The 24,394-nt window shown below is 36.7% G+C and overlaps 1 pseudogene; it reads right to left on the bottom strand.

Annotated features, from left to right (window-relative positions):
* Positions 1-9,657: 9,657 nt before the first annotated feature.
* On the bottom strand, positions 9,658-10,147 carry LOC131808086 (translationally-controlled tumor protein-like; annotated as a pseudogene).
* Positions 10,148-24,394: the final 14,247 nt, after the last annotated feature.

Genomic DNA, 24,394 nt, shown 5'->3' with positions numbered 1-24,394 from the left:
CTTTGGAGCCATCAGTTTTCAGTCTAGCCTCCACCATCTCTTCAAACTCATGTTGCCAAGGATAAAAAAAAAAAAAAAAAACTTTAAATAAATTGACTGTTATTGATTTTTTTTCCCTTGTAATTCATATGTTTATTCTGGCTGTTTTTGTTAACATTCCTCACCTCGCCTCAATGTGAGTATATTTTTTCAAGACCAGTCATTAGACTGGTTGATTTCCTAATTTCCCAATTGACAGAACTGATATCCAGGAGGGGCCTGAATTCTACTTCATTTGAAAGAAGCAAAGCTCAAAATGGCTTTCCTGTGAAGTTCAGTGTTATTACTAATAAGATAATGGCCTACCTTGTTTTGCAATCCTGTGTTTCACTCATGATGGTATGACAACCTCAGGTCAACATTACCTGACCAACATAATGAGAGTTGTAAATTATATAACACAAGAATATGCCAGACATTGTGCTAATTATACCCTCAGTTCTTTGAATAATACCCTGAAGTGGGTTTTAATAGCTATCTTTTATGGTTGATAAAACAGTCTTAGAGACTTACTTACCCAAGGTCACATAAGAATTAAATAGGCAGGATGTATTCTCAGATACCTATTACTCCATATTCCATGATCTTAATTATTATATTAAGCTGCTTTCTTACCTATTTATTGATGCCACAATAGCTTGTAATAACAAGAAATAAAAATGTTAAAAAAGATGGTTTTATTTAGTCCCTAAAAGAGTTTCAACAATAGATGGGGTTCCTTGTACAACTAGAAAGTTCTTGCTCTACTGCCCTTGGTACTGTGGGGTTTGTATTTGTGCTAGAGTACAGTCATTATGTGAGGAAGCTGCCAAAGCCATTCAACACCACAGAGATACTATCTTTGTGAAACACCCTAATATTTACAATATATTTTCTTCTTTTCCTTGTACAAGGTATTGTCATAAAACATCAAAATGCTCCCCTAAGGATAGAAAACAACCCCAAAGAGGGATAATTGGATCTATTAGAACCCTAAACACCTTAAGCTTAATCCAGAAGTTGAGTGATAAACAACACTGCCCTATCCTTTGGGTTCTGAAAGAGTTAATTGCTCCCCCCCCCTTTTTTTCCTTTCCTTTTTTTTTTTTTTTTAAGATTTTATTTATTTATTTAACAGAGAGAGGAGAGAGAGATCACAAGCAGGCAGAAAGGCAGGCAGAGAGAGAGGGGGAAGCAGACTCCCTGCCGAGCAGAGAGCCTGATGCAGGGCTTGATCCCAGGACCCTGAGATCATGACCTGAGCCAAAGGCAGAGACTTAACCCACTGAGCCACCCAGGCACCCCGTTAATTGCTTTTCAAACAGGGAACAGTTTACTCCTATAGGGCAGAGTGATTAGGTGACAGTGGATTTCAGAAGGTTTTATGCTTTAAATACTTGAACACAATGGAATTTTATCTTACTCTTACAAAATGTAGTTTTATTTTTTTCTCTTCTTTATTTCTCTCCTTAAACATGAATGATAGGCTATTAAAGGTTTTCTTTGGGGGAAAATATTTTTGACTTGCATTCCTGTGGGAACTTGATTTAATCAACAAAATCCCAAGCTGATAACCACTCTCATTTCCTTGTCATAGAAAGTAAGAGGAATAAATTCAGAAGAGTGGGGCATTATAGGAAAATGTTTCCAGATCCTTTGTCAGTAATGTAGACATCTTTAATAATGCATTATGGTATTTCTCACTTGTGGGGAGGATTGAGCACATAGTTGAATATACAGTAATTTGCAGATAGGTATTTTATGCAACCTGCCTCTCAAATAGAGGCACCCCTTGATTTTATTAACAGTTGGATGTCACTCCTTTAGATTAAGAATGTATTACTTTAAGAATTGAAATCAGGATCTCAAAGAGATATCTGCACTCCCATGTTCACTATAGCATCATCCACAATAGCCAAGATACAATATATACATAAAATAGAATATTATTAAGTCTTAAAAAAGAAGAAAATAATGCTATTAGTGGCAACATGGATGGACCAATACAACATTATATTAAATGAATAAACCTGGCCAAAGCAAAACAAATACTGTGTGATCTCATTTATGTATGGAATCTAAAATAGTCAAATTCAGAGGCAGAAAGTACAATGGTGGTTGCCAGTAGCTGGAGGAAGGAAAAATGGAGAGGTGACTGTCAATGAGTATAAAGTTTCAATTACACAAGATAAATAAGTTCAAGGAAAGTGGGGTAAAAAAAAAAAAAATGCTCTAGAGATCTACTATACATCACAGTGCCTACAGCTAGTATATAACAAAATTTGCCACCCAAAATGTGTCTCTTTGTCATGTGGACTATTTTAGGCTCATTATTTTTAAGGGACAGAAGACTCAAGAAACTTTTATTTTTGCCTCCCCCACCCTCAAGTGCCTAAAACATTTTAGATAGAGAACTTGTTTCAGGAAGGGAGCTATCACCATAAATAACTATAGTATAATATGAACTGGTATGGTCGATGGGGAGGAACACAGCAAGGCCTGTTTGATCAAAGGCCTCTCCAGTACCATTGTTTCTGAATGACCTGCCAACATTTGTGTACCATTCTCTTTCATTCTTTCTGTGAACTGCCTTCTTTCCTTTTGTGGCCCTGGAACAGCACCCCCTTCTTAATCCAGAATGAAATATATACCTAAATTTGCCTGACTGTCTGTGGAATCTTTTATGTATATGTGGATTCCTCATAAGCATGTAATTAAATTTGATTAACTCCTATTATTCTATCTCACATCAACTTAATTCTTCAACCAACCAATCAAGAACCTTGAATCATAGAGGAAACCTTTCCCCCCCAAGACTAACTGTGTGTATAATTAAAATTGGTTAAGAAGGTAGATTTTAGGGCACCTGGGTGGCTCAGTGGGTTAAGCCGCTGCCTTCGGCTCAGGTCATGATCTCAGGGTCCTGGGATCAAGTCCCGCATCAGGCTCTCTGCTCAGCAGGGAGCCTGCTTCCCTCTCTCTCTCTCTCTGCCTGCCTCTCCATCTACTTGTGATTTCTCTCTGTCAAATAAATAAATAAAATCTTTAAAAAAAAAAAAGAAGGTAGATTTTATGTTAACTGCTCTAGCCACACACACAAAAATAAATGATAATAATAATAAGGATGGGAGGAAACTTTTGGAGATGATGGATATATTTATGGCCTTGATGGTAATGATAGCTTCAAGGATGTACATATATACTGAGTTGTATTCATTAACTATGTACAGCTCATTAAATGTCAGTCATACTTCAATAAAGCAATTTTTTTTAAAAAAATTACCTTTATAAAAAACATGGTGCTTCATTTCTTTCTAAGGGGTCACAAATATTCTAATTTGAAGAAGTGTGTACCATAATGTGAAATTATTTAAAATTTGGGAGATAATACATGAGGCTTCTCATAGCACATGACATACAGCAACTGATCAATAAAAATTTGCTGAATTTTTATTCAGCCTGATGGCCAGGCGTACAGCTTGGGAAAAGGCAAACAAAAGAGAGGACAAATGCTCTGCCTGGTTGAGATATTTCCTGTGTCTAATCTATTTCTTATAATCGTTCTGAAGAATGCAGCTCTCCTAGCATTTAAGAGAAATAGGTGGAACTAAATTCAGGCAACATTTCAATTAAATAAGAACAGAATGAATACACAGAGCTAAGAACAGAGCCAAAGTTATGGAAAGTGTGACCCCAGACCTCTCAATTATGAATTAGAATACTTCCTTCCTGTGTAAAAGAAAAAAATGCACAGACCAGTATAAAGCAGGGAAGACTTTATTCAAGACTATAATAGAGGTCAGGACTATATCAGTAGGAGAAAGGAGACAAAGATTTAATTCAACTTTGCTGAAACAAAAAATGTGGGAGGATTTTTAAAGGCTGGAATGAGCTAATGGAAAAGTACTGGAGAACATTAGTGGGGAGGCTGGCCAATATGATTAGGCTACCTGCGTTTGTTAATTGTCCCTCATCAAAGTTCAGCTCCTACTCTCCCTCAGAAACTAAGAGATATGGGCCCTATTCTTCTTGATGATTATCTTTCAAAAAGGATGGCTATCAGGAACTGGAGAAAGACATTACCGGGGTTGCAGACAATTTATATTTCAAAGAGGAAAGAGAAAGAATTTACAATTACAAGTTTTCTTAAATAAATGCTCTAAGAAAAGCAAGGCCAGAGGCCTACTGTCAAAAGAGCCTATCTAAAGTTTAGTCAAGATGAGGGGAACTTTAAAGTCATCTTGTTTTTCCTTCCTTCCTTGCTTCTTTTTTTCTTTTAGCCTATTTTTTCCCCCCCTTTAAGCTATCTTTAAGTAGCTGTGATATATAAAAGGAAATTTTACTAACAAACGAGAGAGGAATGGGCACCATGTCAGGTCCTCAGACACTGTTGGCTCTTGGATCTCTATTCCTCCTTGCCTGGTAAGATATCGCTTTGCTTCTAGTAGACATAGCCTTAGAGGCCTCATGCTGGGCTTCTATGGGATCTCTGACTGTGCAAGAGTGCTAACTCATTATTACTAACAACAACAAATCTGGTTTACACATGGAAAAATATCAGCTACTTTTCCCTGCCCTTCTTTCTCACTATCACCACTCTCTGCCTTAGTTTTCATAGTTTGTTCTTATGCTGCTGCTACTATTTGTAATAAGTCCTCCTTCAAGTAATAAACAAGTATGAATGGATAAAATTCAAGGACTCAAATAAAAGGGTGTACCTATGTACATATACCGGAGACATTCAGGGTTGGGGTGGGCTTGGGGTTTTTGCAGGCATATGGGAAGGTAAATTAGAAAAAAGGGCAAACACACACATCAGTAATGGTGTTTCATTTGGTCCTTGGGACAAAAACTCAAGCCTCATGAATAGTAGCAAGCTATATATATATATTCGTATGAATATATATTTGTTTCTATTTCTCATTAAAAACTGCTGAAACCGGGGTGCCTGGGTGGCTCAGTCATTAAGCGTCTGCCTTCAGCTCAGGTCATGATCCCAGGGTCCTGGAATGGAGCTCCGCATCGGGCTCCCTGCTCAGCAGGGAGACTGCTTCTCCCTCTCTCACTCAACCTGCTGGTGTTCTCTCTCTCGCTATGTCTCTCTCTGTCAAATAAAGAAAACCTTAAAAAAACAAAACAAAACAAAACGAAAAACTGCTGAAACCTTAAGGTTATCTCCCCTCCCCACCATGTCCTTTCAAGGACAGAACCGGCTTCTTCGCTTCACTGTCTAAGTATCTTAGCTTCTGCTGCTGTTGCTGCGGTGTGCCCTGGGTGCCTCAGTGGTTTTCCACCCCACTCTCCTCCTACAAGCTAGGTTCCATCCTGGCTGGGCCTGAAGCACCTCAGCCATCAGTGTATCAAAGATGAGTATTAACAAGGCTCTCTGCTGAAGACTGAACTCGGCAGTGACAGTGCCAGTGCTCCAGTTTATATTAGTACTTTCTCATGTTTATTTCTTCTGAAGATATTCCATGCCATTTCACTCTTTTAGGAGTTGTAGCTTCTTCCTTTATAGAACAGGATCCGAACCCATGGGGATGGACCGGAGAACAAAACTGAGTGAAACATCCCATGTTATCATTAGGACTGCCTCTCTCCTCATGCAAGACGTAGGGAGCTCTTTCCTGAGGACGGCGTTTTTATTAGCAGTCTTCTGCATCCTTCATGCAAATATATTCCTAGCAATAATCCTTCAGACATTACCATCAGGGAACTTGGTTAACACTCAAGGTAAGATTCTAAGTATGTACATATTCTGAATTTTTTCTTCTGTAGCCAAGTTAACAGAGACAGGGCTCTCCACCTCTCTGCTCTCATGTTGATGCAAAGACCACAATAAAGCAGTTACTGCTAATGATGAGATTCACAATGGGAGCAGAAAGAGAGCAGGCCCACATGCTTGAAATTCACTGTTTCTGGTATATACAGTATTCCTCAGGGGTGCAGGGAACAAAAGAAAAGTTGAGCATACCTGTTCTAATGAGTCTGTTCCTGAAACTTGAGAATTTCTCTAAGTGACTGTATCACTAGATATTACAGCTTGTTCTAAAAGCGGTACTGACAATAAATTCTTCAGAACAAGAAAAAGTTTGAATATTGGGCAAAATTATAATCAAATCCTAATAATGAAATGGCAATTGATAACCACCTTCCTGGAAGTATATTTTGACAGACAAACACAGAAAAAGAAAAACACATTTATGTTTTGGTTACTGACAGAAAGTTCTCCATATTTTTCTTTCATATTTAAATAAATCATGACTTTCTACACTGTATCCTGGTATAAAGGTGTGTGAGGACTCTTTCTGCAAGAAATATTATATTACTTTCCTATCGCTGCTATAACAAATTACCATAAACTAAGTGGCTTAAAACAACACAAATTTATTATTTTACAGTCCTGGAGGTCAGAAGTCTGAAATAGATCAGCAGAGTTCCTGTTAGAGATTCTAGAGGAAAATCCATTTCCTTGCCTTTTCCAATTTCTAGAGACTGCTTGAATTCTTCTGCTGAAACTTTGGTTTCATGGCCCCACATCATTCCAACCTCTCTATCAATCATCACAACTCCTATGACTCTGAGCGTCCTGTCTCCCTCGCCCTCTTATATGGACCCTTGTTATTACTTTGCGCCCACCTGAATAACACAGGGAAATCTCCTGGTTTTAAGGTCTCTATCTTAATCACACTCGACGTGTTCTGGATTAGAATCTGTATAGTTTTTATGAGGGAGGAGACCATTTTTGCCTCAGACAGACCTAGAACTTACCTAAAGCTAGAATCAGCCACACACAGAATTTATGGAATAATATAACTGGAAATCTGAAGAAAGGTGTATCTTGACCAGGAATTCAAAATATCTGACATATACAGCTTCTGCTGCCTTCTTTTGGCTCTGTCTCCTATATCATCACTTTTAGATTCAGCCTCACATAAAAGGATGATAGTGACAACAGCTACACACCTCGTGTCTTCCGATGTTCAAGTCCAACAAGAAAAAAAGATCTTCTTCCCAGGATGCCCAACAAAGTCTCATCATGTTCCATTGGCTCTGAATGGATTATGTGCCCCTCTCTAAACCAGCTTTCATGTCCAGTGAAAGTTTTGTATTCCTTGTCCTCAGTTGCCACATCTTTAAGAGGAGGATAATATTCAGGCTTGATTCCCCATGTACAAGAATGTCCAACGTTAAATAGAAAATTACAAAGAAAAAAAAAAAACACCACAACTCCATGACAGGGCAGGAGAGAGATGGCTAAAGAAACAAAACACATTTTTTTTCATCCTTCTTTAACAAAGGACTCTGCATTTCCATTTTGCACTGTACAACTCAAATTCTACAGTCAGCCCTGATAATTTTTTTATGATTTTATTTATTTTATTATCTTAGAGATAGAGAGAGAACAAGAGATAGTGGGGAGGAGGGACAGAGGGAGAGGCAGAGAATCTCAGGTAGACTCTGTTTTGAGCATAGAGCCCTACACAAACCTGAATTGAGCTGAAATTAAGAGTCAGATACTTAACTGACAGAGCCACCCAGGCACAACAGCCCTGTTATTATTTACAGAATTTTCAGGAACCCTAAATAAGTTAAAAGAAATAAAACACTGAAAATAGTGAATAGTGTTTGGCACGTAGTAAGCAAGAGTAAATACTAGCTATATTATTATTTTTATTAATTATTATCATAAAACATCCAGGGCCCTTTTAAAGCAAACATCTGATTGGAATTTTCTCGGACCCCAATTGTTAGCATTAATTAGGCTGGCTTGTTTTCCTGTGGTCACTTTAAATAAAGGAACTCATTATAAATCTGCAAGAAGGGGTTCCGACTACAAAAGGAATTTTGTTTTTTCTTCAATATCCAACCGTCAGGCCAGCTGTTTTAGTTCAGGCTACCAATGGGAAGCTACTTACTGAAGTTGCTTATGGTTTAATGATTTGTGTGGCATAAATTATTTGTCTTAATGTTATTCCTGGGGCATTTTCCAATTGTTTCAGATAATATGCAGTAAAAACGACAGAAAACAAAAAAACAAAACAAAAAACTATAGTGTGGTTCCATATTCCCACAACACCTGGTGAGAAATAATCTGCTTCCTCAATTGCAGTTCCATCATTTATTTTATTTTGAATCCCTTCACAGCAAGACTCTTCTTATTTACTTATTGCATATATGCTAAAGATCCCAATAATTGCACATCCAGCACACAATTGATTTTACTCAGAATCCTCATTACACCTCTCAAAGTTCTGGTAATGAAAAAGTTAGATTGAGCTTTAATAAGCATTAGGAAGTTAGGCTTTCTCAGGAAAATAATTTAACCATTTATGGAAATATGTTCAAGTGAATGATGTAAAAATACAGTGTGATTATCTAAGGAGCGGGAGGTTAGATAAGATGAGTATATCACAGGGACATGGTGAAGGAAGCAATTAAGTTTTAGCATGGCAAATAAGATTGGTTTGCTCTTTAGAACATAAATCACCAGTTTTTCTTACTGTATCTCTTGAGTTCTAGGATTTGTTATGCTTGAATCAAAATGTAAACTGGTCTGTTTTCTTTTGCATTCATTTTGTGGGATCTCATTGAATTGGTGGCCAGAATATAGTATTGTGGTATTTCACATGATACTGGTAATCATGCTATGTTTGTTTTGAAGGGAATTTTTTCAATTATTATATTGACTATATTATATGTTCTGATTGCTTTACTTTGCATATGTTGTTAATTGAAAATTGCTCTTCAGGTTTTTCTCAAGTATGTTTTATTCCTAATTAAGTTGTAAGCTTTTTTCAGGCAAAAACAAACGTCTTGTTTTCATCTACCAACTGTGGTAAATACAGCACTGAAAATTGTAGGTTAAAAAGTGTTTGATTGAAGGACTCCTGGGTAGCTCAGTGGATTAAGTGGCTGCCTTTGGCTCAAGTCATGATCCCAGGGTCCCGGGATTGAGTCCCATATTGGGCTCCCTGCTTAGGGGGGAATGGGCTTCTGCCTCTTCTCTCTGCTTCTGCTCTTTCTCTCTATCTCTTGAAAATAAGTAAATAATATCTTTTTTAAAGCAGGTTTCATTGAAAACATAAACAAACTTGACATAGCATTGGTCAGATATTTAATCATTCCTGAGTGAAAGAAATAGAATGAACCCTGTTAGTATAAGCCTGGCATATCCTATTAGAATTCAATACTTTCCTGGATGCCTCTATTTTTTTTTAACTATACTAGTTTTCACATTCTCCAACAAGTAATGAGTTCTACCTCTCACAAAATATAAGTATTAAAACTCTATCTTTTAGAAAATGAATTACTAAGTACCATTAACGCCAAGATTTTATAAAGAAGCCTAAAGCTCCTCAGGGAGGTTTTTCCCCTAAGTTTCTTTCCTTTTCTTTCTTTCTTCTTTCTTTCTTTCTTTCTTTTTTTGAGTTTTAAATGCATTTTATTTTTAGATAACCTATGTGACCTTTTTTTTTTCTTAAAAACAATGCCTCTGCTCCCAATAAATCAAGGTCAAAATAAATGAAACACTCAAGAAGGCATCAGTCCCATTTGCCTAAGTCCTGGTTGTTGCGTGGATGAAGAGTAGTCAGTTATGACAACAGGTGATAACATCCAAAATAACAACCAAATTCATTAACATTTTTGCATTTCTAAACCATCCTTAAAGAAAATCATATATGGACTCACACTGTCCTCAAGATAGTCCAGCAAAGCAACCATGCCATCTGGATTCAGGTTTTCACTAATAAAGAACTAGTAGTTTTTGAAATTAGCAAAGACGTGCTTGATCTGGTCTATCATTACGCTTTCTGGCCTCTGTTGGCCTTTGACTGATTTCATGTAATCTTTGAAGTACTTCTTGTAGGCCTCTTTTTTGAAGGTGGTTTTCTATAAGTAACGTTTCACAATTAATATCAACACCAGTGTTTACTGTGCTTTCCATACCTTCACCCTCGGGGTCTTCAGTGGAGGCATTTCCACCGATGAGTGAGTCATCAGTATTATCCTCTGTCGTACTGACCACCTTCACCTCCACCTCCAGCCCCAGCCTGTCCACCATCTCTCGGATCTTGTAGATGGCAAACATCTCATCACGGCTGATGAGGTCCCAGTACATGATCATGAGAGCCATTGGAGAGAGACAACAGTAGTGCTAGCTTAGCAGGAGCCTAGAGCTTCAAGCAAGTAAGGTGCAGCCAGAGTGATACAGGGTGGGTGGGGGGGTGAGAGCAGTAGATGGAAAAACTTAAGTTTCTTTTACACAATGTCAGTTGTCCAAAAACCCTGTTTTCAAACCCAAAGTATCTTTTTTGTTTCTTTCAATAGCACTGCAGAGCACTTAAGGATATACACTTTTGGAGCCAGGTGGACCACATTCAAATTCTGATTCTGATTATAATAACTGTGAAAGGGAGACAAGTTATTTAATCTCATTGTCAATCCCTTTCCCTGTCAAGAGCAAATAATCCTAATAAAAACATATACAGGTAGTGTGTGTGCTGATGTGTGCTCTCCAAGGCTGGCAGGAAGAAGCTGAAATGTTTCCAATGATGCTTGAAAAGGCCCTTCCTGAAGATCTTTTCCATCTTAATCACTGGCTTTCCCTGTCAATCTCCTTTTCTTCCTCATCCAGAACACTACGCTCAGAAGGAGATTCCAATGGGATTTTCATCCCTCTTGCCTTTGTACAGAAGAGAGTTTCTCCATCCGTATGCTCGGGCATTAAGGTAAGGGTTTCTGTGGATTAAGCACTCTTTGTAAATGAGCAGACGACCTGCTGAAGGGATCTCTTTGCTGAAAGGGAGTATGGCTATGACCTCAGTCCCTCTGGTAGGGTCTGATTACCAAGGGTTTGCCCAGGACTGAAGGTTTTAGTGGGATCTCAGTGCTAAAGCTATGGCAGTCCCCTATATTAGTTTTGCCTTCCTTTCCTTGGTTTATCAGTATGAATTTGAAAATACTTTTTCCATTAGCTGCTGGCCCTTCTCATGGAAACCTCCTCCTTGCCAAATCCTAAGAAACCACATGAAATTTCTTTACAATGGTAAAGCTTTTGATAATGCTTTATGTAATTTCTCCACCTCCCTTTCATTCCTCTCTCACATGTGTGGAGTATGAGACTTATTCTCAATTATATATTACATATCTCGCATTCCATTCTTCTGGCCCTATGATGGTTCTCTTTGGAATACAAACATGGAAAGTAATATATTTCCCTTTCTACTTCATATTGGCTGTATCAATCATATTTTTACTAAAATGATTTCTGACAATTTTTTCTTCTACCTTCATTTAGCTTCTCACTATACCTATTGATTAAGCCAAATATATTTTCATGGCTCTCTTCTTTTTTTTTTTTTTTTTTTTTTTTTTTAAGATTTTATTTATTATTTATTTGACAGAGAGAGATCACAAGTAGGCAGAGAGGCAGGCAGAGAGAGAGAGGAGGAAGCAGGCTCCCCGCTGAGCAGAGAGCCCGATGCGGGACTCGATCCCAGGACCCTGAGATCATGACCTGAGCCGAAGGCAGTGGCTTAACCCACTGAGCCACCCAGGCGCCCTCATGGCTCTCTTCTTCAAACTCACTATGATTTGTATGAATTCTGTTTTCATTTCCTTTCCTGTTCTACTTGGTTATTGCCCTAGAGATAGTGTATGGTCTCTAATCCTTTTTATTATTATTTTTTATTTAATTTCATGGGGCCTTCTTAGCTTAGCAATATTGATGATTTAGTCTATTTTCTGCTTCTTTAGACTATTTTTCATTCCTATCTCTTGCTCTTTCATCAATGGTAACTCCATTTCTGGCCTCCATTCTCCCTTATTTTTATCTCCGACTGTCTTTAAAGCATTGCCCCCCAACTTCTCAATGGCCAGGGTTGAGGCAGGTATAATTTAAGTAAGTTTAGGTAGCTAGATTTGTTTTCCCTTTCAGTTGTACAAGGTGTTTTGATTTATTTTTAATTATAAAAGACAGATGAGAAGAACTTAGAAAATATAAAAATATGTGAAGAAAATATTAGACAGTATTCCATCTCTCAGAATAATAATCGATTGAATTTGAGATTACTACATAACTCTCACATTGACAAATAGTAAGCACTTAATTTTTGTTAATACTATTATTGTTAAATAGTAATGATAAAAGATGGTTTTTTAAAATTTTATAATATGTTTTTAAATGTTTTTATGTGAACAAAAGATAACCTATTTTCATAATTGTACCTATTGCTAATAATGATCAGATAGTCTAGTAACAGAGTTCATAGTTTTATAGAAAGCCCTGTATTATTATTTTACATGTTTGTGTATTTTACATGTTTCAGTAATATTAATGAAAAAAACACAAAGATGCCTCTAGTTGTTTCCTTTTCTGTGATTCATATAAAATTAGATGGAAACAGAGCCTGAGCTGTGTGTATTAATTGTGCTGAAGACACAAGTGCATGTTTCACTCCACTTTCATCTCCCACCCACTAACTTTTAAACTCCCGCAATTCCACTCCTGATATTCTGGGCAGAACAATTCAGCTCATTCTTGCTGTCTCTTTCCACACTCTGCGTAGTGCTGACCTCACTTTCTGCATCCAAAACAGTTCATTTTTTCTCAGCTATTAGATTACCTTTCCAAGATAGGAGTTTCCATCTCCAAGTAGGCAAAAGTGACTGCAGAAAAAAAACAGTTTCCCTGTCTGTGATTTTATATTAATGTAGCTTTAGGGAGCCGGTATTTATTTATTTATCTGTTTGTCTGTTCATTTATTTATTTATTTATAATTGAAGTTTAACAGAGCTACCATAAAATTTCTATTAGCTGGAATTAGCTAGAACTTCACTAACTTGTCCTTTCAAACAGACTATGCATTCTATTAAAAAAAACAACTTTTTTTCTTATTGAATTGTAACACACTCAAAGAATAATAAACAAAACAAAAAATATAGAGTTCATTGAATACCTTTTAGGTATGAATACCCTGGTAAACATCACCTAAGTCAAGAAATAGACACTGGCATCAATCCAGAACCTTACACGTAACCTTTCTCAATCATAGCACATTATACCCACCCCAAAGATAACCACTATCCAAATTCCTAACACTACAGATTTGCCTATATTGAAATTATCTGTAACTGGAACCATAAAATAGGGATTCTTTTGTGTCTGATTTATTTTCTTATCATTATATTTTTGAGATTTATTCATAGTATTGTATGTAGCTCTAATTCATGACTTTTAATTGTTATATATAATTTTATTGCACAAATACACCATTATTTCTCTCTTGTCTCTGGACTCATATTTAAATTGTTTTCCATATTTTGGCTGTTATACATAATGTCACTCTGAACAGCATATCTGTCATTCATATAGAGCTGAGAGTGGATATTCTCATGCTTAAGTCATATGTTTGTGCAACTGTAGTAAAACACTGACACACTTTTTCCTTGGTCACTCACTCAAAGTTTTCTCCTCTCTAAAGACCTAATCTTTGGTGTTCTGCCTTTATGATTTTGCTCTTATAAGTCTCATGTTCAATTACCAGCATCCAATTCTGTCTTCCGTTATGAATTGACACCTTTCATGACACAACTGAGTTGGGGTAAAATTCCATTAAATTGTGATATCCAAAGCTAAATGAGTACATTTAGCTTATTTGGAAAACTCTGTTGCTTTACTTCCTAAAACTTACCTAACTGGAAATGGAGAACCATTGCCCTCTTCCATGAATTCGAAATTTTCATCTTATTGTATATCCTCGGTTAAAAAAATGTATAAAATAGCACTCAGGCCTTGAACTCCATCTTGCTTTCCTGCAGCTAGTAAGGCAAAATCCATCCCCTGCATGGTGCATGCAATTGTGAAGAAGGTAGTTAGGGAGAAGGCAACAAACTGCTGTAGTCATAATGAAGGCCTATGATTTAGGAAATCTATATTAGAGGGAGCCACAGGGAGTCCATTGCTATCTATCTGCCTCATACACATTTTAATTATACCACTAACTTTGGCAGAAAGATGTCATCTAACCCTCTGCAAAGACACATTCTTTGTAAAATTAAAATTGTTCTCCTAGGAGGAAGAATATACATAGTAAAATGCAAGCATAAACACAAGCCCTATTTACCTGAAAGTAGCTACTGAAAGAAGAGGAGTCTGGAGGATCTACATCTATATCTAGTTCTATATCTATATATCGCTTTACTTTTAGAATAGCCAAAAAAATGACCCTTTCTTCAAGAAGGGTAGAAAAATAAAATCTCAGCTATTTCAAAAAATCCAATAGAAAAAAGTATGAAAATTACCTTTGTGTCTTCTGCTTAACTTTCTTTTTCTTTTGGAACCTTTATAAACTTTCAATTTTCACATGGAAATTTTTTCAAAAAACTATTTCAAAAGTTAAAAAAAAAATGTTTATATGAGATGGGGAAGGTGTTAGTTTATGTCGTTCAGCCAGAGTAAAACCCACAGTTAAGGTCATGTTCAAGGAAAGACCTGAAGGAAGTAAGGGAAATAGCTCCCAGGCTATCTGTGAGCAGGGAACTCCAGGCAGAAGGAAGAGTAAATGGAAAGAGCCATAAGGAAAGTCATGTTTAGTGTAACCAGAAACTGCAAGTAGGACAGTCTGGTTAGTGCAGAGAGAACAAGACAGTATATGGTAGGGTATGACATAAAGAGATTGAGTGGGAATGTCACACCTTTAGATTATGTTCTGAAGTCACTGGGAGATTCTGAACACAGCAATATATAATCAAACCGATGTTTAAGAAGATCACTCTAGCTGTATAGGAAGGATTTAAAGGGGCAAGTTGGGAATGGGGGTAGGGTGTCAAGAGGAAGTCTTTCTGACAGTTCAGACAACAGGTAATGGTGGCTTTGACTAGACTGGTATAATTTAAAGCGGAATCCAGTAAATAAGTAAGTAAAGAGACAGAGGCACTCTTTGCAGATGGAACAGCAAATATCATCTGAATGATTGATAAATATAGCTTTGCAGACACATTGCTTAGTGAGAGCCAAACATGTAGGCATCCTAACTCCCTACCACTGGTCAAGGACATGGAACACTCTCTCAGAGGAGACTTTGAATCTTGGTAGAAAATCACTTATTGGTCTCTCTCAGGCTCAGGGATAGAGAGGAGAAGTTTTGAGTCACTTCATGTGGTAGAAGAAGTTAGTTATCTCCCCAAAGGCATTTTCTCCTTTATTCTTTCTGGTTGAGTGATGGTGCAGCAAAAAATATTATTTCCCAGCCATCATTCTTACCAATGTAATATGACTAAGTGACAGATTCACTTTTATATTATTTGCTTAAAAGGAAATCCTGTGCCATGAATATCCCCCATTTTCCTTTCTGCCAGCCAGAAATGGCAGTGGCTGGAGCATCTCCGAAGCTACAAGTTGCCAGATGCTACCTTGAATGAATACTCTCCTAAGTACTCTCTCATAGGGGTGCCTGGGTGGCTCAGTGGGTTAAGCCTCTGCCTTCGGCTCAGGTCATGATCCCAGAGTCCTGGGATTGAGCACTGCACTGGGCTCTCTGCTCAGTGGGGAGCCTGCTTCCTCCTCTCTCTCTGCCTGCCTCTCTACCTACTTGTGATCTCTGTCTGTCAAATAAATAAATAAAATCTTTAAAATAAAATGAAAAAAAAAGTACTTTCTCATAAAAGAGAGTCACTAACTTACTGTTGGATCTTTTTGTTAGAAAAGCCTAACCTTATCCTTACTTCAGGCAAAAATCCCTGGCAAGCTTAGGACAGAGGGAATGTATAAAGGTAATGAAGAGGCAAGCCATAATGTCAACAGTTGTGGTCTTACAGAAAGAAATAGTCATATTTTCTTCCTTTCTGTATCATGTATATGTTTATACATTTTGGTTAATAATCCTGTTTTACTCTCATTTCTCAAGCTATTTTATATAGCATGTATTGGTGTCTTTAACTTCAAAGCTTATAAAGTGAGACACAAAGACAGGATGAGAGAGTATGGCAGAAGGAGAAATAGCTATCATTAAAGGATTTAGACTCAGGGTTTGATACAATAGTTGATGAGATTAGACTTTTTCTACATTGATGAAGAAAATTATTTATTTTTTATACAAAATAGGTGAATTATACTAGAAATAATCAATTTGTACTTTTGTAGTTGATGCTATTAGTAATTTTTTAAAGGATGGATAACAGTATATGTTGTTATTAGGCCTACAGGGGTTGAATCTTAACAGAGTTATTGGTCATATTTTCTGGATATTATGTATTTTGAATATCCTTGCCAAAGATAGCAAATATACAATCTTTTGTACTCAATTCCTTACAGTGAGATCCAGAAAACCTAAAATCTTTCCCTCTTGGAATTGTCTCTCTCAGATAAAAACTTGATAGCTAACCTCTATATCAGATAGATATACCTGTGCAAGACTATAATTTAGAAATAAGCAAATCTAAGGAGAATTTTTTGGTTTTGGCCAGAGGCAGATATATTTGATTTTGGTAACAACATTGATTTCCTCTATTCTAGAGTCCCAGTACATAAGCAATTTCAACGTGGCAGTAACATGATTTATTCTAATGCTTGGTAAACAATTAGAAGAATCATACATTTTTATCAGGACAATTTGGAAGCACAATTTTAGGGAGCATCAATACTATAAGAATAGAAACCAACATAAATTTCTGTCCCTGGTTAAACAGTTTTGGGGCCAGATATATGTCCCTGTCCCCGTGATAAACAACATGGGATCAAGCATACCTTTCTGTCGCTTTGTTAATCAGTACTGAGAACCAGCAAAAAACAAACAAAACAAAACAAAACAAAAAAACAAAACAAAAACAAAAACAAACAAAACCCTAGCCTCTTGCTCCAAAAAATATTAGCTTATGAAACCAACATTTTCAAATAGCATACTCAGGGCCCCTGGGTGGCTCAGTGGGTTAAAGCCTCTGCCTTCTGCTCAGGTCATGATCTCAGGGTCCTAGGATCCAGCCCCGGGTTGGGCTCTCTGCTTCCCCCCCTCTCTCTGCCTGCCTCTCTGCCTACTTGTGATCTCTCTCTCTCTCTCTGTTAAATAAATAAATAAAATCTTAAAAAAAAAAATAGCATACTCAGCCAGAGTAACAAATTACTCCTCAAGAATGTCTTTAAGCCTTTTTGCCTCATTCCCACTGTCAATCCAAAACTGTTGTGTCGTAATCCATACCTAATCCAAAGCAATTCTACTCAATAAGACTCCTGCATTAAAATCATTCAGCCCAGGGGCACCTGGGTGGCTCAGTGGGTTAAGCCTCTGCCTTCAGCTCAGGTCATGATCTTGGAGTCCTGGGATTGAGTCCCGCATCGGGCTCACTGCTCAGCATGGAGTCTGCTTCCCTCTCTCTCTGCCTACTTGTGATCTATCTCTCTCTGTCAAGTAAATAAAAAGTCTTAAAAAAAATATATATCATTCAGCCCAGACACTAAAAACCCTAGGAATAGCTATCCTTGAATTCCCCCTTCTGAGATACTATTAAGATTTTTCAAGATTGTTTTCTCCCTACTCCTATAGGTCTAATTGAGCTTAGCCTTTCATAATCAACAGGTTTTTCTGATCGTCTTTTTAGGTGATAACTGAAAACTGAAACCCTAGTCTTCAGCTTGGTTCTCTATTCCTTCCAATATTAGGTCAACTTCTCCAACATCTTAACTACTTTTCTGCTTTATCAGTCAGCTTGTTTATTAGCTTGAAACCAAGACTCCTGTCTGTTACACTCACAAAGTAATTCCTTTAAAATCTCATTAAATCTCATACTATGGGTAGCTGATGAAAGCAGACCTCTATTGTACACTTCAAAGGTAAAGTATCCTATTGAAAGTGTAATCTTTGTAGTAGTGGGCTTTTTTTAAATTTTTTTTTTTTTTTTTTTTTTTTTGGTCGTGGGCTTTTTAAAGTAGCAGTTGTGCCAGAAAGAGAATTGGTGCAGATAACTTCAGGTTGCTTAAATAGAAAAAAAAAAATCAAAACAAAACAAAGAAGCAAACAACAAAACTGAAAGAGAACACTCAGGACAGCAGTCCATTTCTATTCCCAATTTTGCCCCTTCCTCTACTTCCCCACCTATTTCACAAACTGAAATTTTAAACTGATGCAGCTCCCAACCATATTTCAGTCTTCATTGTGTGCAAAGCTGGGGGCCTTGAGTAGAAGGCAGTCATCAGGGAGCAAAGATAAATCCTATGAAGAACTATGGTAATAACTAATGCCTATATATTGAATGTCTGCCTGTAGCATTTATCTTCAGTTGTCACTTGGTCAACTTGGTTAAACAGACTATTTTAGCTGGTTGAAAAGGAAGACATCTGAGATATTTGATGGGAAGGAGATAGCAGTTTTGTAGCTAACATCAGTCTGCCTCTCCTAATATGGACAAAGAATGAATCTATAGAGTCCTGAGGCTGCTTTTCTTATAACTCACACAAAGTTTTACAAAACCTGTCTGAACCCCCAATTTAAGGATGTAAGGATGACTGAATGAAGAAAACCCTCCAGAAATGTGAAAAGATCTTACTGCTTAAAAGATAAAGACTAGTCTGAAAAATTAGAGCAGCTGCAGTACTCTTTTATCAATTTAACTTGAAGCCTGGAAACTCTTTCATTTGTACAACTAGTTCCTTCCTCAGCTCAGAAATGTTTTGCTCTATTTTATCTTTGCTATTCATTAGTTCCGGCCTTTTCTTTAGGATCATTTATCACTTAATATGCTGACTCTTGTGTCTCTGTCTTTCATTATTATGATTTGCTCTTTCATGGTTTTCATCTCTATTTGCTGAGGAGAACTCTTCAATAGATCTTCCATCAGTCAAGCTCTTGTATGACACCAACTATACTCTTTGCTAATCAAAACATTAATTTTAATTCTTTGATTGTCTTTTGACTTACCCTGTAATCCTTGCCTTATTTATCTTTATTTTATTTTCTTGTCACAGTTGTCCTATTGTATTAGCACGCCAGATTCCCAAGGAATATAAGTTTTTGGGGAGACAGAGTCATTGATCGTCCCAGTAAAGGAAATAATATCCTGTTTCTTCTCTGAAATTGGAGAATTGTAGAATTACTGGAAGTTGTAGATAATCTGTGACTATTAGTTCATATTCTCTGGGAAGCAGAACCCAGGATAAGGTTAGACATGTAAGATATTAGTTAGGGGAAATATCTCTAAGGAGAAATGGAATAATGCTGAAGAAGAAGGGGAAAACCTTCAATCTCAGTGAAGGACTCACCCCACTGATTAAGAGACACAAGGAAGAAGGCTTGGGTAGAAAGAGTCTCAAATTGCACCATAGTTTTAGGTCAGTTTGGGCCAGACCAATCAGGAGTCTTCAAGCCAAAGCTGTCTGCCAATAGAGGAGTCCCATGTCTCACAAAACTAAAACTGCACTGGTATTCTGCAGCTCTTCATCACTGGCTAAGAAGAGTTCATGACCATGAATGCAATGTGGGATTCAGAGGCAGCTGCTAAGACCTTCAATTATGCTCCCTTACAGGAGAGCTAAGCATCTAACCATTTCCATGGTTTCCAGAGAGATTTTCTCTAAGCTCTTTTTTGTACTGTACCAGACAGAAGATGTCATGTTCCTTCTGGCTTTCTGCCTGGCATACTTATCAAGTAAATCTAGGCAGCACTGTTCTTTTCAAGTGTTGCTTATTCTTTCCAGCAAAATAGAAGCTTAAGGAGGGCTCTATCAATGACTTGGGGCTGCTTTGTCTCCCACTACTGTAATACTGCATCTATCAGTGGCTATCATGATATCCAAGAAGGAAGATTAGAAGAGGAGGGCTGAGAGCTTCTAATATCAATTAAAGATGACCTGGGCCCACACGATGCTACTACGTACCAACTACTGTGACCTTTGTCAAGGACCTCTCTCATCTTCCTGATATTTGTATCTGAAATGGCCCAAAGGGGTGCCTGAGTGGCTCAGTTGGTTAAGTGTTTGCCTTCAGCTCAGGTCATGATGTCGGAGTCCTGGGATCAAGCCCCACATCAAGGTCCCTGCTCAGCGAGGAGTCTGCTTCTCTCTCTCCCACCTGCTTGTGCTATCAAATAAATAAATAAAATATTTAGGAATCTTTAAAGGTAAAACAAAACAAAACAAACCAAAAAAATGGCCACGAAGCCCATTACAGTTATGAGGATTAAATGAAATAATGATTATATTAGCACATCACACAGAGTAAGCACTTAATAAGTACTACCTATTATTACCTTCTTCTAATGGTGCTATTCTTCTAAGAATGAGGGGTTCCAAACTGGGCTTTTATTCCTTCTTTTCATATTTTCACTTGTACTCTATCTATAACCAATCTGACCTTCTAGAAGAAGTTACCTAATGTCATTTTTATTAAGCAACAAACAGGGGTACTTGGACCTGGGAATGTCAGATAACAAAGTCCATACTCAAAGAATATTCTCTTTACCATCCCTCTATTTTTATATGTGGAGAGTATTTCTTTCTCTTTCCCAGACTTATGCAGTACCTGCACCTCTTTCCTACTCTTCCCCATCACCTGTACAGTCCATTGGTCATGTTGATGAATTTGAGTGAGGGCACTTATATTCCTGACTTCATCTTATCTGTAAATGTTCAAAGTCCTTTAGAAACAGAATATCTAAATTTCAAATAACCATTTCTATGTTCCCACACTCAATTTGGAAATTCTCTTGAAATTCATTCAAGATCCTAAACAATGTAGACATTTTCAACCCCAAGTTATATAATATTCCACAGTACTACTTTGTTAAGATATCTAGAACTGGGAAGGTCTAACAAGAGTAACATCCTAAATGATCAAATCTTGATGTGAGAGAATACATAAACCATTATTTCTCAAAGCTAACATTTTGGACTATACAATTTACTTTGTGCAATTACAGAAAGTTGCAAGCTAATGAATATCTTTAATTCCTATTCACTAAGAGTAAGTGGTGACTTCTCCACCCGCTTCCCAAGTTATTATCTCCATTAGCAAAAGCCCCTCTGTGTGGGTGAGTTCTGATTCATGGTTAGTAGCACTGGCTAAGTTAAGCTATCTTTAAAGTTAAGGGAAGGTCTTAATGGGTGTCAATAGTTTTATATAACTTGTATAAATTTAACTAAGATAACTAATGGGAACAGAGCCAGATATTTCCTGGAATATCAGATAAATTTTGAAGGAGGTTATTTGATGGAAGGGGATAGAAAAAATTAGTATAGTCAAATATTCAGGTTCTGATTTATTGGTGAGATTTAACAATGCATCTCTGCAAAGGAGGCACTGGGTGACATCTGGGTAGAAGAGGGGAATTGTAGGGCAGGTCTGTAAGCTAAAATGTTATGTGATATTATTTTAGTAGTATATGAACAATGATATGGCTCTGCTAAACTTTCCATAATCACATTCAGCTCCTCTCTAGTTAAGACCCAGGTTTCAGTTGATCACAGTGGGTTCTGGAATGTAGATAGTTCATTTTGGTGGACCACTGTTTTGTCAAAAGAAAATTTTAATTCCTTGAACTTTAGGTATTGTTTAAAAGAAAAGGGTTTATAATAAATGTTTGACGTTTAGTTGGGAGATTCATGCATTTTAAATTCCTCATTGCTCACTCTACTTGTCTGAGTGCCTCTTGAGAAACTGGGGAGAAAGGTAAAAAAAAATCCTTTATTAAAATTGAAAAACATTCATGTTTATCATTCATATTTACTTGGAGACCAAGTATGAAAAGTTTTCATGTTGAAGAACTTTCTACCAAGTTTTTATGAGCAAGTGAAACGGGGATATGAAATTGAGTTGTAACCTTAACTATAAAGTTGACTATTGCAAATGCTATTATACTGGGATTCTGTTATATCAGTGGTTTTATTTCCACTTTCTATGCTGTGTACTAAAACCTACCTTTTCTCATTGTGCTTATCTCTTAATGGTAAATAGTTTCAGAATATCCTAGCTGTTAATAGCAAAAGTTTATAGAAAATCTCCCTTTCCCAGGATGGTGTGGTAAAATTAGTTTCATTATCATTAAGTTTGCTCATTTAAAAAATATTGGCATGCTTGACAGTGGTGGTAGTAGGTAGATATCAGCTTCAAATCTCCCTTCTTAGTTCCTTGGCAGAATTTCAATAGTATAGGCTTCTTATTTGAGAAATGTTTCACTTCCTGGCAAATTTAAATTGTCACTGAATGTTATTCCATTGATGAAGCCACCTGAATATCATGCTCATTTCATGCTTAGTTTAGTTCAATGGCTGCATTGCTGCTGCTGCGGCTGCTGTTTAGAGAGGAAGGGACCGGTGCCGTGACACTGTTCTTTAAAAACCTGGGCTAGAGATATGACTTGTGTGTTGCTCTCTTTTTTTAATTCCCCTCTTCTCTTTGATTTTATTCAAATGTAGATGTTTTGGCTTTCTGGATATTATGGTAATTTTCATTGTATTGTCAGAATCCTGGGTTTAAACTAAATGGTATGAAAAACATATAGAACAACTTTTGTCTGAAATATCAGCTTCTACTGAGAAACATTAGATGACATTTTCTTTTCTTTTTTCCAAAGATTTTATTTATTTGTCACACAGAGAGAGGGAGCACATACACAAGCAGGGGGAGCGGCAGGCAGAGGGAGAAGCAGGCTCCCCACTGAGCAGGGACCCAGTGTGAGACTCCATCATCCCTGGGATCATGACCCAAGCCCAAGCCAGTCACTTAATCAACCGAGCCACACAGGCATTCCAGATTATGACATTTTCTCTGCATTGTTTTCTTACTCTTTAGGGCAAAATGTTTTCTAGTTAGTAATAATGTTATTTGAAGAAGGACAATGGCTACTATAGTTATGTTGAATTAAAACACCAATAAGATGGGAAAAACCATCACTTTTATTTAAAATAATGTAATTACAAATTTATGTTATTTGAAAACTGACATTCCTTTAGAATGGCAACATTTTGACTATTGTGGAATGAGAAAAATATTTAAATATGTATTTGTAAAAAAAATCAGTGAGAACATATGCTACAGTTTACTCTTCTGTGGGTGTAATTATATTTAAACATGCACAATACAAAAACTAAAAGTTGATACCTTTATGAATATTTCAGAAAAGAAACACTTATGCTAATGTTATGTTGCAAGGCTACAAGTCTTGCCATAACAAAATTTTACTGTACACTACAAATTGAGTGATTATTAAAGAGCACTTGGAATTGGTTATCAAGTGCAAACTTTCAACCAGTTTAATATAAATAGAAAAGAAGCATAGTTTGAGCGCTTTGAACAGAACTATCTTTAATCTCAACTTTGAGATTTGCTACCAGAACTGAAAATTTAGTGAATTTTTGATCTGGAAAGAATGAAAAATTTTAAATTATCTTTTTGGAATTTCATTATGTCCAACATGCACAAAAAGGTGAGTAACTCTAGGAAGCAACCTAGAGTTGCAACATTCAGTTGTGTGTGTTGAGAAATGAAGACTCACAGACAGGCACCGGTAAGTACTTACATTTTCTCTTCAGCTTCAAATTATCCTTTTTTTTCTGATATTTATTTTAAAAAAAACAATTTTTAACTTAATATTTACCTTATTGTCCTATGGTTCCATCTAGGGGTATAGCAATCAAGCTCTACTCTCAAAATCCCACTAAAATCACAATACAGACTAACAATAGCTAACATTTATCCAGTTTCTACTATGTGCCAGGAACTATTTTAAGTATTAAATGAGTATTAAATCACTGAGATAAGTGTGAATATTATCCTTTTGAGGTAGATATTACTAATATTCTTATTTTGATAATTTTTTAATCATGTATAAATAAAATTGAGGTATAGGAAAGTCGAGTAACTTTCCTGAGGTCACTCAGGAGCAAATGGTAGAGCTTAAGTTTGAGTTTAAACCCATATTCTTAACCAGCATGCCACAGTATCTCTGTAAAAAATAGAAATAAATCCATAATCATGTGAAATTTAAATGATCATCATAGATCAGACATTTTAATAAGAAGACAAAAATTGAATAACATTTTACTATCAGAGAAAACAAAGTGAAGAAAACAGTGGCTCAGAGGATGCACCATGAATAACAGCAGCAGAGATGGAGGCTGGGTCTCCAAAAGCTTCCTAGTTTCCTGTTGATATGTATTTGAAAGGTTTAGATTCAGTTGTGTTAAGGAGGCCCTATCCTATTCCCCTCAATAATTTTTACAGGAATCATTTTCACAACTACCAGAATGAATATTTAATCTCAGGCTAATACCAGGCACTATTATTGTTAAAAAAAAATTAATGACCTATCTATGAAAGCCTAGGACTTCTGGTTTGGGTATTAAAATAGCAGAATAAAACTCTCCTCATTTTTGACCAGCCTATCT

This window comes from Mustela lutreola, chromosome 9 (assembly GCF_030435805.1).
Source record: "Mustela lutreola isolate mMusLut2 chromosome 9, mMusLut2.pri, whole genome shotgun sequence".
NCBI classification, from domain to species: Eukaryota; Metazoa; Chordata; class Mammalia; order Carnivora; family Mustelidae; genus Mustela; species Mustela lutreola.
Note: the sequence above shows the minus strand (reverse complement) of the source record. Positions and strands in the feature narration are given on the sequence as shown.